Source organism: Triticum dicoccoides, chromosome 7B (genome assembly GCF_002162155.2).
Source record: "Triticum dicoccoides isolate Atlit2015 ecotype Zavitan chromosome 7B, WEW_v2.0, whole genome shotgun sequence".
In the NCBI taxonomy this organism is placed as follows: domain Eukaryota; kingdom Viridiplantae; phylum Streptophyta; class Magnoliopsida; order Poales; family Poaceae; genus Triticum; species Triticum dicoccoides.
Window position 1 is genome coordinate 714,840,131 of NC_041393.1, and position 12,738 is coordinate 714,852,868.

At 48.5% G+C, this 12,738-nt stretch overlaps 1 protein-coding gene across 1 annotated transcript in view; it reads left to right on the forward strand.

Moving 5' to 3' along the window:
• Window positions 1-1,978, forward strand: part of LOC119335372 — a 4,470-nt gene extending 2,492 nt beyond the window's left edge. The window contains exon 2 of the mRNA XM_037607504.1: window positions 1,565-1,978. The gene's annotated coding sequence lies outside the window, so the exon portion shown is untranslated. The remainder of the gene's footprint in view (window positions 1-1,564) is intronic.
• Window positions 1,979-12,738: the final 10,760 nt, after the last annotated feature.

Genomic DNA, 12,738 nt, shown 5'->3' on the forward strand with positions numbered 1-12,738 from the left:
TGGCATGTCATCGACGCTCGTCGCAAGGTGAGAAATGACAAAATGAACCCTCTTTTTGAAGTTAAGCCAGAAATGACCTACCTCCCAAACTTAACCAAATCTAACCCGGTTACTCAATGCTAACCTCTCATGCATTGAACTTCCCTATGTCAGCACCATGTATCTTAGCGTTGAAAAAAAATTAGCGTTTCGCAATCAAAATGAATATTCCATGGGGTTGACACTCTCTCAACGCTGCACCGTAATTTTTGCCACCCTCGTGAGGTCAACACCATGGACTGTGCCTCCAACTATGCCGTTGACCTCTAATAGCTCAACACCATGGTATATTATATAGCATTGACCCTGGAACCTTAATTCATTTCGGCAGCGAACGTCGAGGTATGTGGCACTGACATAGCCAAGTTCAATGCCATGGAGGCTGGCGGCAAACAAAGGATTAGATTTGGCTACAAAAATTTAGGTGGGTCATTTTTTTGGCGGATTTTGAGAAAAAGGTCAATTTTGTTAATTCTCATGGTAGCGGAAGACGGCAGTTGTTCCAGGGCTAGCATGCGGGTTATCGACAGTGGGAAATGGCAAAATTTGCCCTCTTTTGAAAGTTTAGCCAAAAATGACCGACCTCCACAACTTTAACCAAATCTAACCCTTTTGTTCAATGCGAACATCTCTGGCAATGAGTTTGGCTATGTCTATGCCACTCACCTTACCGTTGGAAAAAAAGTAGTGTTTTCATGGTCGAAACGAAGGTTCCAGGGGCAACGCCATGGTCTCGGGCATTGAGCAAAAGGGTTAATTTTGTTATTTCCCATGGTCACTGGCAGCAGAAGACGGCTTGTAGGACGGTAGAGGGCACACAGTGAGTGTTTGCCGCTAGTTACCTATATCAAATTCAGTTGAGAACAATATTGCCAGTGGGACACAGAAGATATTCTGCTTCTGCCTGTAATACCATATGCTGTAGCTCCCAGTAAAAGTGAGTGTTTGCAGTTAGTTAGTAGTTACACATATCAAATTCAGTTGACAACAATATTGCCGGTGGGACACAAATGTGTTTATTTATGTCTAGCACTAAACACCTAAAAAAGTGAGTGTTTGCAGTTATTTATGTATATCAAATTCAGTTCAGAACAATGTTTCCAGTGGGACACAAATGGTATTCTGCTTTTGCCTGTAATACTATATATGCTGTAGTTCCCTGTAGAAGCGAATGTTTGCAGTTTGTTGAACAGACCAGATTCAGTTGAGAACAATATTGCCTGTGGGACAAAAGTGAGTATTTGCAGTTAATAGTCGCATACTTCAAATTCGGTTGAGAAACAATATTACTGGTGGTGTTCTGCTTCTAGCACCCTATAATCTGTTCCAAATTCAGTTGAGAAACAATATTGCCGGTGGTACACCAATGCTGTTTCTGCTTCTGCATATGTAATACTATGTATACTATAATCCAATATAAGGCTACAATTGTTCCAATTTGCTCGTATGTAAACTATTGAATCTGCCAAATCTGAGCTGAAAGTTGTCCTACATCGGCTGATTAATTCTTGTCTTGCTTGCACAGAGTCCGATTGATGGAGCCATAGTGAGTCAGATCAACATCCTCGTCCTCAGAACTCCGGGTGGTTGTGATTTCGGCAGCTGTGGACTCGGCGCAGATGTGATCGCGTTGCCTGCAAGAGGACATGATTTAATCTACAGTGGACTCACTGTTCAGGGCTTATGCCTCATTGCTATATACAGTATGTTGTTTTTGCTGTGTGTATGTAACATCGGTCGTGTGGCTACTCCTTCCAAAGTATTTTATTTCTTTCTTTTGTTATCAGGGCTGTTTCTACTTCTCTGCCAGCGTGACTCACAAAAACGAGGGTGGTGTTGGCTAGTTGACTGTCTGTTGGTAGTTTGGTTGCTGTGGTTCAGTTGTGGGGTTGCCAGCAGCTTGTGCTGCAGCCAAACCCAAACCCTGCCCTGGATGTTGCCCAGGATCATACATTCGGCTGGTTTGCTTTATCAATTTCAGAAATGAAACTTTTGATCGAAATTTCAGGAATGAGATTGTGAGTGATGCTCCTTTTATCAAAAAAAAAAGGTGACTGTGATAGGCTTGTGACAGGTTAACCAATGTATGTGATCAGCTTAGCTAGTACTCCCTCTGTTCCGATTTACTCGTCATGGCTTTAGTTCAAATTTGAACTAAAACCACGACGAGTAAATCAGAACGGAGGGAGTAGATAGATATACACTAAGGTGTAGAATTAAACAAAGATTTAGTATGTGATAGGTCGATGAGTGGAGGATTGATATTTGATCATTATGATGGGGTGGCGCCACCACCCCGCATAAGTTGAAACTAGTCACCACGAATCCTGTTTTTTTCTGCGGGTGAGTCACCACGAATCCAAAGCAAAACCAAACCAACAGCGCTTGCACGGAGGTAGCACAATTTTTCTGCTCCGTCGAGCTGCACATTTCGACCGAGCACTCACTTGCGGAGCAGAAACGCCGTCGCCGTCATGGGAACGAAATGCAGGCAGCCGTGGATCGTCGCCTCGAATCTTGTCCGTCCATTCGTCAACGCCGGCCATACAACTCCAACACGGTTCATCAAACGGACGATGCTAAATGTCGACGGACACGTCCGGTTGGGTGTGGCCATCCAACCCAATACACCAAATTTAAAAGCGGGGCACTGGTTATCATTAATATTTGTTTTTTTACATAGCAAAAGAATTCGACCATAGTCGATGATCGAGCCAGACGGTATGGCCTCGTCGTCATCTCACTACGATGCGAACAATTCTGACCTGCCAATGCTGTCATTGGCCGCGTCTGCCATCGCCTATGCCGCCTCCATGATCTCATTGAAGTGGTGGTTGTGCCCCGCCTCATTGACGCGGAGCTGCCATAGCTTGTGGCAAAAGGTGTAGGCGTGCTGCACGGAATTGAGTACCGCCCGTTGCTCATCCCCTCAAGCCCGGAATCGCGGCCAGCATGGCCACAACAGACTGATCAGACGTCTGCTCGCCCTTGATCTGGTCCTCCGCCACTCAGTGCTCCAAGAGGAGCTGCAGGTTGCACCAATGGTCCTTCCGCAACATCCGAAACGCAGGCACCTACGGCACATGCTACTCCTGCTCCATCATGACGCGGCGGTAGTGCGTCTGCACCCGACCATTGGCACGGGAGCCCGCACCTCCTCCATCGTCATGTCCTCCTCGAGGTTGTCCCGCCGAAAAGTGGGCCGTGCGCTGGGCTTCCCAATTGTGCACCTCAGTCGTGATTTCGGCGCCGCAACAATAAGTTCTTCCACCACCCACAACTCGTCCCGTCCATTGCATAGGCGGTGAACGAAGGAAGAAGGGAAGGGGTGCTGCACTAGTGGCTCGAACGGAGGGAGATGGGGCTCAAAGTGGTAGGGTTTTCTATGGTGACCGCCATCTTTAAATAACTAGCGTCGGGGCAGGCGGAGTAAGCGGCGACTTAAATGCAGGAGCTAGGAGCTGGCTTCTTGGTCGCCACGCGGGTGTAAATGTGACATACGGTTAGTCGGCTTGAATGGAATAGAAAACCTTCCCGTCCGGTCAAGTCGGCTCTATACCGACATGAAGCTTAGTGAAGGTTGGAGCAAACCTCACGATGAGTGTTTGTATGGGCAAAGGGTGTCGGACGCCCGCAAACCTTTCCTAGTTTTGCTCTTGGTCTGTGAGAATTCGGACGTCCAAACCACCTCGTGGACAATTTGGTGCACATCGTTGGAGTTGCCCTTACTACCCGAGTAGAGCGTTTTGGAGCTTGGCCTACATGGAGGCCGAATTTTTTGAAAAATTTGAAATTCTTAGTTTCAAAAGAATCTGAAAGAAATTGTACAAGTATACAAAAGGATGTGATGTGTGTGCGTGTAAAATTTTAGAATGAAATACCTTGGATGTGAAATAAAATAAAATTATGGATTTAGTGCATGTACCAAAATATTGAATTTTGATCATTTGAAATTCTTTTCCATGAAGGCGGAGCTCCATTTAGCATTTTCGTTACTATACTCGGCCCAGCTGGTCAGCTGTCTCTGTGAACGTGATAGCTTTCCCAAGTACCCACCGTTGCCCATTGTCCACCTCCCGTCCCAACGGCTTACTCCTGAGTCCCCGGCCAAGTCTATCTAACCGCAAGCGTGCGCTACGGCGATACTGCTTGCTTTGCTTCCCGCCTTCGCGTGCGCGTCCTTTTCTCACCCTCCTTAGAGCATCTCCAGCCGTTGGCCCCACAGGGGTGCGTAAAATCGCCGCCTGGGGGCGGGCCGGTGTAAAAAATCAGCTTGGGGGCGAGTGGGTTCCCAGCCGCCGACCCCAGGGCCGCCCCAAGACGCCATTTATGTTAAAAAAAAAGAGTATTCGGCAAAGTTCGGCTAAAATTCGGCAAACTGGGCATATGTTAGACATGTTCGACATTTTACATAGCAAATTTATTTTTTAAAAAAGGCTGGAACTACAACTACGGGCCGAAGAAGTCGCTGAGCGCGGCGAAGTCGCCGCCGTCGCCGCCATCCTCGCCGTCGTCGTCGTCGGCCTTCTCCTTCTTGACGCGGCCGCCCCTGCTGGACCCCTGCCCGGCGTCGCCATGGCGGACCGGTGGCGGTGGCGGCGCGTCGTCGTCGAGGACGACGACGCCTCCTTCGTCGCGGCCCCGGCGCCGATGTTCGAAGTGCTCTAGGGCGCGGCGTTGGCGCTCCATCTCCATGTGCACCCAGTCATCGCGCGCCCATTTCAGGGCCGCCGCCTCGTCGAGCTCCACGGCGCCGTGCTCCGTCTTCACGGCGGGGAGCCCCGGCTCCGTTTTCACGGCGCGAGCCCCGGCTCCGTCTTCGATTTGACGAAGCAGGGAGGAGCCGAGGAGGAGGCGCGCCGGCCGCCCTCATTTATAACTATGCCGGTGCTGCGAGTACGCCGGCCGAGCGGCGTCTCTGCTACGGGCTCGGCCTTGAAGCCGAACACCGCCGGTGAGCCGGAGGAATGGGAAGAGGAGCAGGAGGAGGAGTGTGAGGAGGAAGTTGAGGAGGAGCCGAACCTCCTGGGCATCCATTGCCCGGCGCTTCGACGGTGGACCGGGGCGGCCGCCGCGGCATGGTATGCCAGTGGCGGGTCGTTGCCGCCCTCGAGGTGCTCCAGCACGTCCTTGAGCGTGCGGCCGGGGGCTCCCCACCACACGCGGCGTCCCTCGCTGTTCTTGACGCCGCCCACCACCGGGGCCCCATTGGTGGACGCCAGCCTCTGCTCCTGGCGGCGCTGGAAGTACGCCGCCCATGACGCATGGTTGTCGATGGCGTACTGGGGGAGGGCGCGCTGCTCCTCTGTCAGGGAGGCTCGCACGCGGTCAAACTCGACGGCGAAGAAGGCGGGGCGCGCCTCGACGTCGGGCACCGGGGGAATGGGCACACTCCCGTTGCTGAGCCTCCACCCCGTCGGCCCGGCGCGCATGTCCGGTGGCACCGGCATGTTTGCGTCGGAGAGTAGCCAGGCCTCCCACTCGTGGAGCGAGCGGCGGCCAAAGCCGTTGGCCGCCACCGCGTCGCTAGGGAATCGCGCGGCCATCGAGCTTGGGAGAGAGGGAGGGGGAGGGAAGAAGCGTCGGCGAGCGGCTGCGCACGGGAAGAGAGGGAGAGCTCGGCAGCGGTCGACGGGCGGCCGTGGGCTGGTGTGGCTAGAGGCGAGGGAGGCCACCGACTTATATAGCCCGCGCCGTGTGTACGCGTGGCGGGAGGGGAGGCGTCGCCGCGCCGCCCGTGATGCGCCGCCCGTGATGCGCCGCCCGTGATGCGCCGCCCGTGAGGAATCAATGGCAAGGCTGACCGGCGACAGCCTTGCCATGGATTCCATGCGGGAAACCGAGGCGTTCCGATGACGACGAGTCGCGCGTCGCTGACTCTGCGGGCCCGTAGCTCTTTCGCGGGAAAGCCGCTCGCCCGATTCCCCCAGGCGCCCCCAGCGCGTCGGGTTCGGCCTGGGTCCGCCGGCGCTGATTTCGGCCCAAGCCGGCGAAAAACGGGCTCCTGGGGACGCGACTTGGCCGTTTTTCGGTGCCGGCGTGAAAAATTCGCCTGGGGGCCTGTGTTGGGGGCGGCTGGAGATGCTCTTAGGGCATCTACAATGCAAGGTGATACATCTCCAAAGTATCTACTTTTCCAAACACTTTTGCCCTTGTTTTGGACCCTATCTTGCATGATTTGAATGAAACTAACCCGGACTGACGCTGTTTTCAGCAGAACTGCCATGATGTTGTTATTGTGCAGAAAACAAAAGTTCTCGGAATGACCTGAAAATCCACGGAGATAACTTTTGGAAAATATAAAAATACTGGCGAAAGATCTCAAGGCCAGGGGGCCCACACCCTGTCCACGAGGGTGGGGGGCGCGCCCTCCCCCTGGGCGCGCCCCCCTATCTCGTGGGCCCCCTGATGCTCCACCGACCTCAACTCCAACTCCATAAATTCCGTTTCGCGGAGAAAAAAAATCAGAGAGAAAGTTTCATCGCGTTTTACGATACGGAGCCGCCGCCAAGCCCTAATCTCTCTCGGGAGGGCTGATCTAGAGTCCGTTCGGGGCTCCGGAGAGGGGGATTTGTCGCTGTCGTCATCATCAACCATCCTCCATCACCAATTTCATGATGCTCACCGTCGTGCGTGAGTAATTCCATCGTAGGCTTGCTGGACGGTGATGGGTTGGATGAGATTTACCATGTAATCAAGTTAGTTTTGTTAGGGTTTGATCCCTAGTATCCACTATGTTCTGAGATTGATGTTGCTATGACTTTGCTATGCTTAATGCTTGTCACTAGGGCCCGAGTGCCATGATTTCAGATCTGAACCTATTATGTTTTCATGAATATATGTGAGTTCTTGATCCTATCTTGCAAGTCTATAGTCACCTATTATGTGTTATGATCCGACAACCCCGAAGTGACAATAATCGGGATACTTCTCGGTGATGACCGTAGTTTGAGGAGTTCATGTATTCACTATGTGCTAATGCTTTGTTCCGGTTCTCTATTAAAAGGAGGCCTTAATATCCCTTAGTTTCCACTAGGACCCCGCTGCCACGGGAGGGTAGGACAAAAGATGTCATGCAAGTTCTTTTCCATAAGCACGTATGACTATATTCGGAATACATGCCTACATTACATTGATGAACTGGAGCTAGTTTTGTGTCACCCTATGTTATAGCTATTACATGAGGAATCGCATCCGACATAATTATCCATCACGGATCCAATGCCTACGAGCTTTTCACATATTGTGCTTCGCTTATTTACTTTTGCGTTGCTACTGTTACAACTACTACAAAACTATTATCTTTACTTTTGCCACTGTTACCATTACTATCATACTACTTTGCTACTAAATACTTTGCTGCAGATACTAAGTTATCTAGGTGTGGTTGAATTGACAACTCAACTGCTAATACTTAAGAATATTTTTTGGCTCCCCTTGTGTCGAATCAATAAATTTGGGTTGAATACTCTACCCTCGAAAGCTCTTGCGATCCCCTACACTTGTGGGTTATCAAGACTAATTTCTGGCGCCGTTGCCAGGGAGCATAGCTCTATTCTTTGAGACACTTGGGATTTATATCTGTTGATCACTATGAGGAACTTGAAAGATGAAAGAACTAAGATTTTTCCCTCAACTACGAGGAGAGGTAAGGAACTGCCATCTAGCTCTGCACTAGATTCTCCTTCTGTTTTGAGTAAGCTTGCGACACCTAAACCTGCTACTGCTATGAATTCTGATATGTCGCATGTTATTGATGATGCCACTTCTGCTATGCATGATACCTATGATGAAACTACTTCTGTGCGGGATACTACTTTGCCATTAGGTGAATTTCTTGATGAACAACTTGCTAGGGTTAGAGAGAATGAAATTATTGAAAATGCTATTATTGATGATAGTGATGATGAAAGTTCTCCCCCTGATTATGAATTGCATGTTGTTCCTGAGGGTTATGTTATGAATGAAGAAGCTGCTAGTGCTATTTTTGCTTGCAAAGATAGATATGATCTTAAGAAGTTATTAGCTAAATGAAAGCAACAATCTCTTAATGCTAGAATGAAACCCGACCCCGCTTGTGCTACTTCACCAATCTATGTTACTGATAAGGATTATGAATTCTCTGTTGATCATGAGATTATTACTTTAGTTGAATCTGATCCTTTTTATGGCTATGAATCTAAAACTGTTGTGGCACATCTTACCAAGTTAAATTATATAGCCACCCTGTTTACTAACGATGAGAAGTCTTGCTATTATTATATCCTTAAGATATTTCCATTCTCATTAAAGGGTGATGCTAAAACTTGGTTTAATTCTCTTGATCCTGGTTGTGTGCGTAGTCCCCAGGATATGATTTATTACTTCTCTGCTAAATATTTCCCTGCTCATAAGAAACAAGCTGCCTTGCGGGAAATATATAATTTTGTGCAAATCAAAGAAGAGAGTCTCCCACAAGCTTGGGGGAGGCTTCTCCGATTACTTAATGCTTTTCTTGACCATCCTCTTAAGAAAAATGAAATACTTGATATCTTTTATAATGGACTAACCGATGCTTCCAAGGACTACTTCGATAGTTGTTCTGGTTGTGTTTTCAGGGAAAGAACAGTCGACCAAGCTGAATTACTATTGAATAATATCTTGACTAATGAAAATAATTGGACTCTTCCTGAGCCAATTCCTGAGGCAATCCCTGAGCCAATTGAGCCAACGTTCCTATACCAACTCCGAAGAAGAGGGGTGTTCTATTTCTCAGTCCTGAAGATATGCAAGAGGCAAAGAAATCAATGAAAGAAAAAGGTATTAAAGCTGAAGATGTTAAGAATTTACCTCCTATTGAAGAAATACATGGTCTTAATTTACCGCCTGTTGAAGAAACACATTGTCTTGATAACCCGGCACACGTAGTGAAGGTAAATTCTCTTTATAGATATGATAAAGTTGAAATCCCGTCTACTAAATTTCATAGCCCATGCTTAGATGAATTTGATGACTTTATGGCTAGACAAGAAAGTTTTAATGCTTATGTTGGTAGAGAATTATAGAATAATGCTTTCGAGATAGGACGCTTGAGTGATTATATGGCTAAAGTTAAAGGTGAACTTAAACTCATTAGCAAATATGCTTCTATGGTTACCACTCAAGCTGAGCAAGTACTTGATACGTCCATTTTGCATCATGCTTTTATATCAATATTTATTGCATGATGGGTTGTTATTACACATTATATCTCAATACTTATGGCTATTCTCTCTTATTTTACAAGGTTTACCATGAAGAGGGGGAATGTCGGCAGCTGGAATTCTGGCTGGAAAAGGAGCAAATATTGGAAACCTATTTTGCACAGCTCCAAAAATCCTGAAACTCCACGGAAGTTATTTTTGGAATTAATAAGAATTATTAAGCGAAGAAAACACCAGAGGGGGCCCACACCCTGGCCAGAAGGGTGGGGGCGTGCCCACCCCTACTGGGCGCGCCCCTGTCTCCTGGGCCCCCTGGTGGCCCTCCGGTGCCCATCTTCTGCTATATGAAGGCTTTTACCCTAGAAAAAATCAGAGGCAAGCTTACAGGACGAAACTCTGCCACCATGAGGCGGAACCTTGGCGGAACCAATCTAGGGCTCCAGCGGAGCTATTCTGCCGGGAAAACTTCCCTCCGGGAGGGAGAAATCATCACCATCGTCATCACCAACAATCCTCTCATCGGGAGGGGGTCAATATCCATCAACATCTTCACCAGCACCATCTCCTCTCCAAACCCTAGTTCATCTCTTGTATCCAATCTTGTATCAAAACCACAAATTGGTACCTGTGGGTTGCTAGTAGTGTTGATTACTCCTAGTAGTTGATTCTAATTGGTTTACTTGGTGGAAGATTATATGTTCAGATCCTTAATGCATATTAATACTCCTCTAATTATGAACATGAATATGCTTTGTGAGTAGTTACATTTGTTCCTGAGGACATGGGTGAAGTCTTGCTATTAGTAGTCATGTGAATTTGGTATTCGTTCGATATTTTGATGAGATGTATGTTGTCTCTCCTCTAGTGGTGTTATGTGAATGTCGACTACATGACACTTCACCATTATTTGGGCCTAGAGGAAGGCATTGGGAAGTAATAAGTAGATGATGGGTTGCTAGAGTGACAGAAGCTTAAACCCTAGTTTATGCGTTGCTTCGTAAGGGGCTGATTTGGATCCATATGTCTAATGATGTGGTTAGGTTTACCTTAATACTTCTTTTGTAGTTGCGGATGCTTGCAATAGGGGTTAATCATAAGTGGGATGCTTGTCCAAGTAAGGGCAGTACCCAAGCACCGGTCCACCCACATATCAAACTATCAAAGTACCGAACGCGAATCATATGAGCGTGATGAAAACTAGCTTGGCGATAATTCCCATGTGTCCTCGGGAGCTCTTTTCTCATTATAAGAAATTGTCCAGACTTGTCCTTTGCTACAAAAAGGATTGGGCCACCTTGCTGCACTTTATTTACTTTCATTGCTTGTTACCCATTATAATTTATCTTATCACAAAACTATCTGTTACCTACAATTTCAGTGCTTGCAGAGAAAACCTTACTGAAAATCGCTTGTGATTTCCTTCTGCTCCTCGTTGGGTTCGACACTCTTACTTATCGAAAGGACTATGATAGATCCCCTATACTTGTGGGTCATGAATACTCTTTTCTGGCGCCGTTGCCGGGGAGTGAAGCGCCTTTGGTGAGTGGAACTTGGTAAGGAAACATTTATATAGTGTGCTAAAATTTTCTGTCACTTGTTACTATGGAAACTAATCATTTGATGGGCTTGTTCGGGGTATCTTCACCCCGACCAGAAGAGCAAAGAGTTGCTCCTCAACCTACTAAACCTACTGAAAATATTTACTTTGAGATTCCTTCGGGTATGATAGAGAAACTGCTAGCTAATCCCTTTGCAGGTGATGGAACATTGCATCCCGATTTACACCTTATCTTTGTGGATGAAGTTTGTGGATTATTTAAGCTTGCAGGTATTCCCGATGATCTTGTCAAAAGGAAGGTGTCGGTGTCAAAACCGGCGGATCTCGGGTAGGGGGTCCCGAACTGTGCGTCTAGGCGGATGGTAACAGGAGACAAGGGACACGATGTTTTTACCCAGGTTCGGGCCCTCTTGGTGGAGGTAAAACCCTACTCCTGCTTGATTAATATTGATGATATGGGTAGTACAAGAGTAGATCTACCACGAGATCAAGGAGGCTAAACCCTAGAAACTAGCCTATGGTATGATTGTTGTTCGTCCTACGGACTAAAACCCTCCGGTTTATATAGACACCGGAGAGGGTTAGGGTTACACAGAGTCGGTTACAATGGTAGGAGATCTACATATCCATATCGCCAAGCTTGCCTTCCACGCCAAGGAAAGTCCTATCCGGACACGGGACGAAGTCTTCAATCTTGTATCTTCATAGTCCAGGAGTCTGGCCAAAGGTGATAGTTCGGCTATCCGGACACCCCCTAATCCAGGACTCCTCAGTAGCCCCTGAACCAGGCTTCAATGACGACGAGTCCGGCGCGCATATTATCTTCGGCATTGCAAGGCGGGTTCCTCCTTCGAATACTTCATAGAAGATGTTGAACACAAGGATTGTGTCCGGCTCTGCAAAATAAGTTCCACATACCACCGTAGAGAGAATAATCTTTACACAAATTTGATCTGCTGACATATTCTGCGGCTGACGTCACACCACGACCAAGCCTTTATTGGAATCGTTTTTACTGTCCCACCTCAGCGTGTTTAGCGAGGTGGTTTCTTTGGCACGTCTTGTCAAAGCAGAGATCGTGTCCCCTTATTCCGGGATTCTCATCAATACGGGCGTGGGTAACCCAACCGCGCCATTGATTACGGCGCTTGGGAGATAAGCGAGTTTTACCAGGCTGGTGGGGACGCATAGTTTCGTCCGTCCATATAAGGGGATAAGGATCCACCTTTTTACACACGCCTTCTTCCTCCTTTGCTTATCCATTTCTACGCACTCGAGCTCCAGCTCCCAAGTTCGCACATCTCGCCTCAACCTTCCCAAGCCATGTCCGGAGCGGGAGGCAAGTGGATGGCCTCCTCCATCATGGAGGGGCACATAAAAAAGTTGAGGAAAGCCAGATACTTGCACAACGACGTTGAGCACCGGCTTCCAGATGAGGGGCAGCTCGTCCCCACCCCCAGGCCCCATGAGAGGGTGGTGTTCCTTCCCCATTTCCTCCGTGGACTGGGCTTCCCACTCCACCCATTTGTCTGGGGGCTCATGTTCTACTACGGCCTGGATTTCCACGATCTGGCCCCGAATTTCATCCTCAACATCTCAGCGTTTATCGTTGTGTGCGAGGCCTTCCTCCGCATCAAGACCCACTTCGGCTTATGGCTGAAGACCTTCAATGTCAAGCCGAAGGTAGTGGGCGGCCAGCAGGCGGAGTGCGGAGGCGCCATCACTAGTAGAAAAGAGGGCTTTGGTCCAGGCCAGGTTTGCCCATTAGTCCCGGTTCAATCCAGAACCGGGACTAATGGGGGCATTAGTCCCGGTTCGGGAGCCTAGGGGGCCGGCCGGGCCACGTGGGCCATTTGTCCCGCTTCATCTGGACCTTTTAGTCCCGGTTGGTGCCACGAACCGGGACTAAAGGGTGCGATGCCCATTAGTACCGGTTCGTGGCACCAACCGGGACTAAAG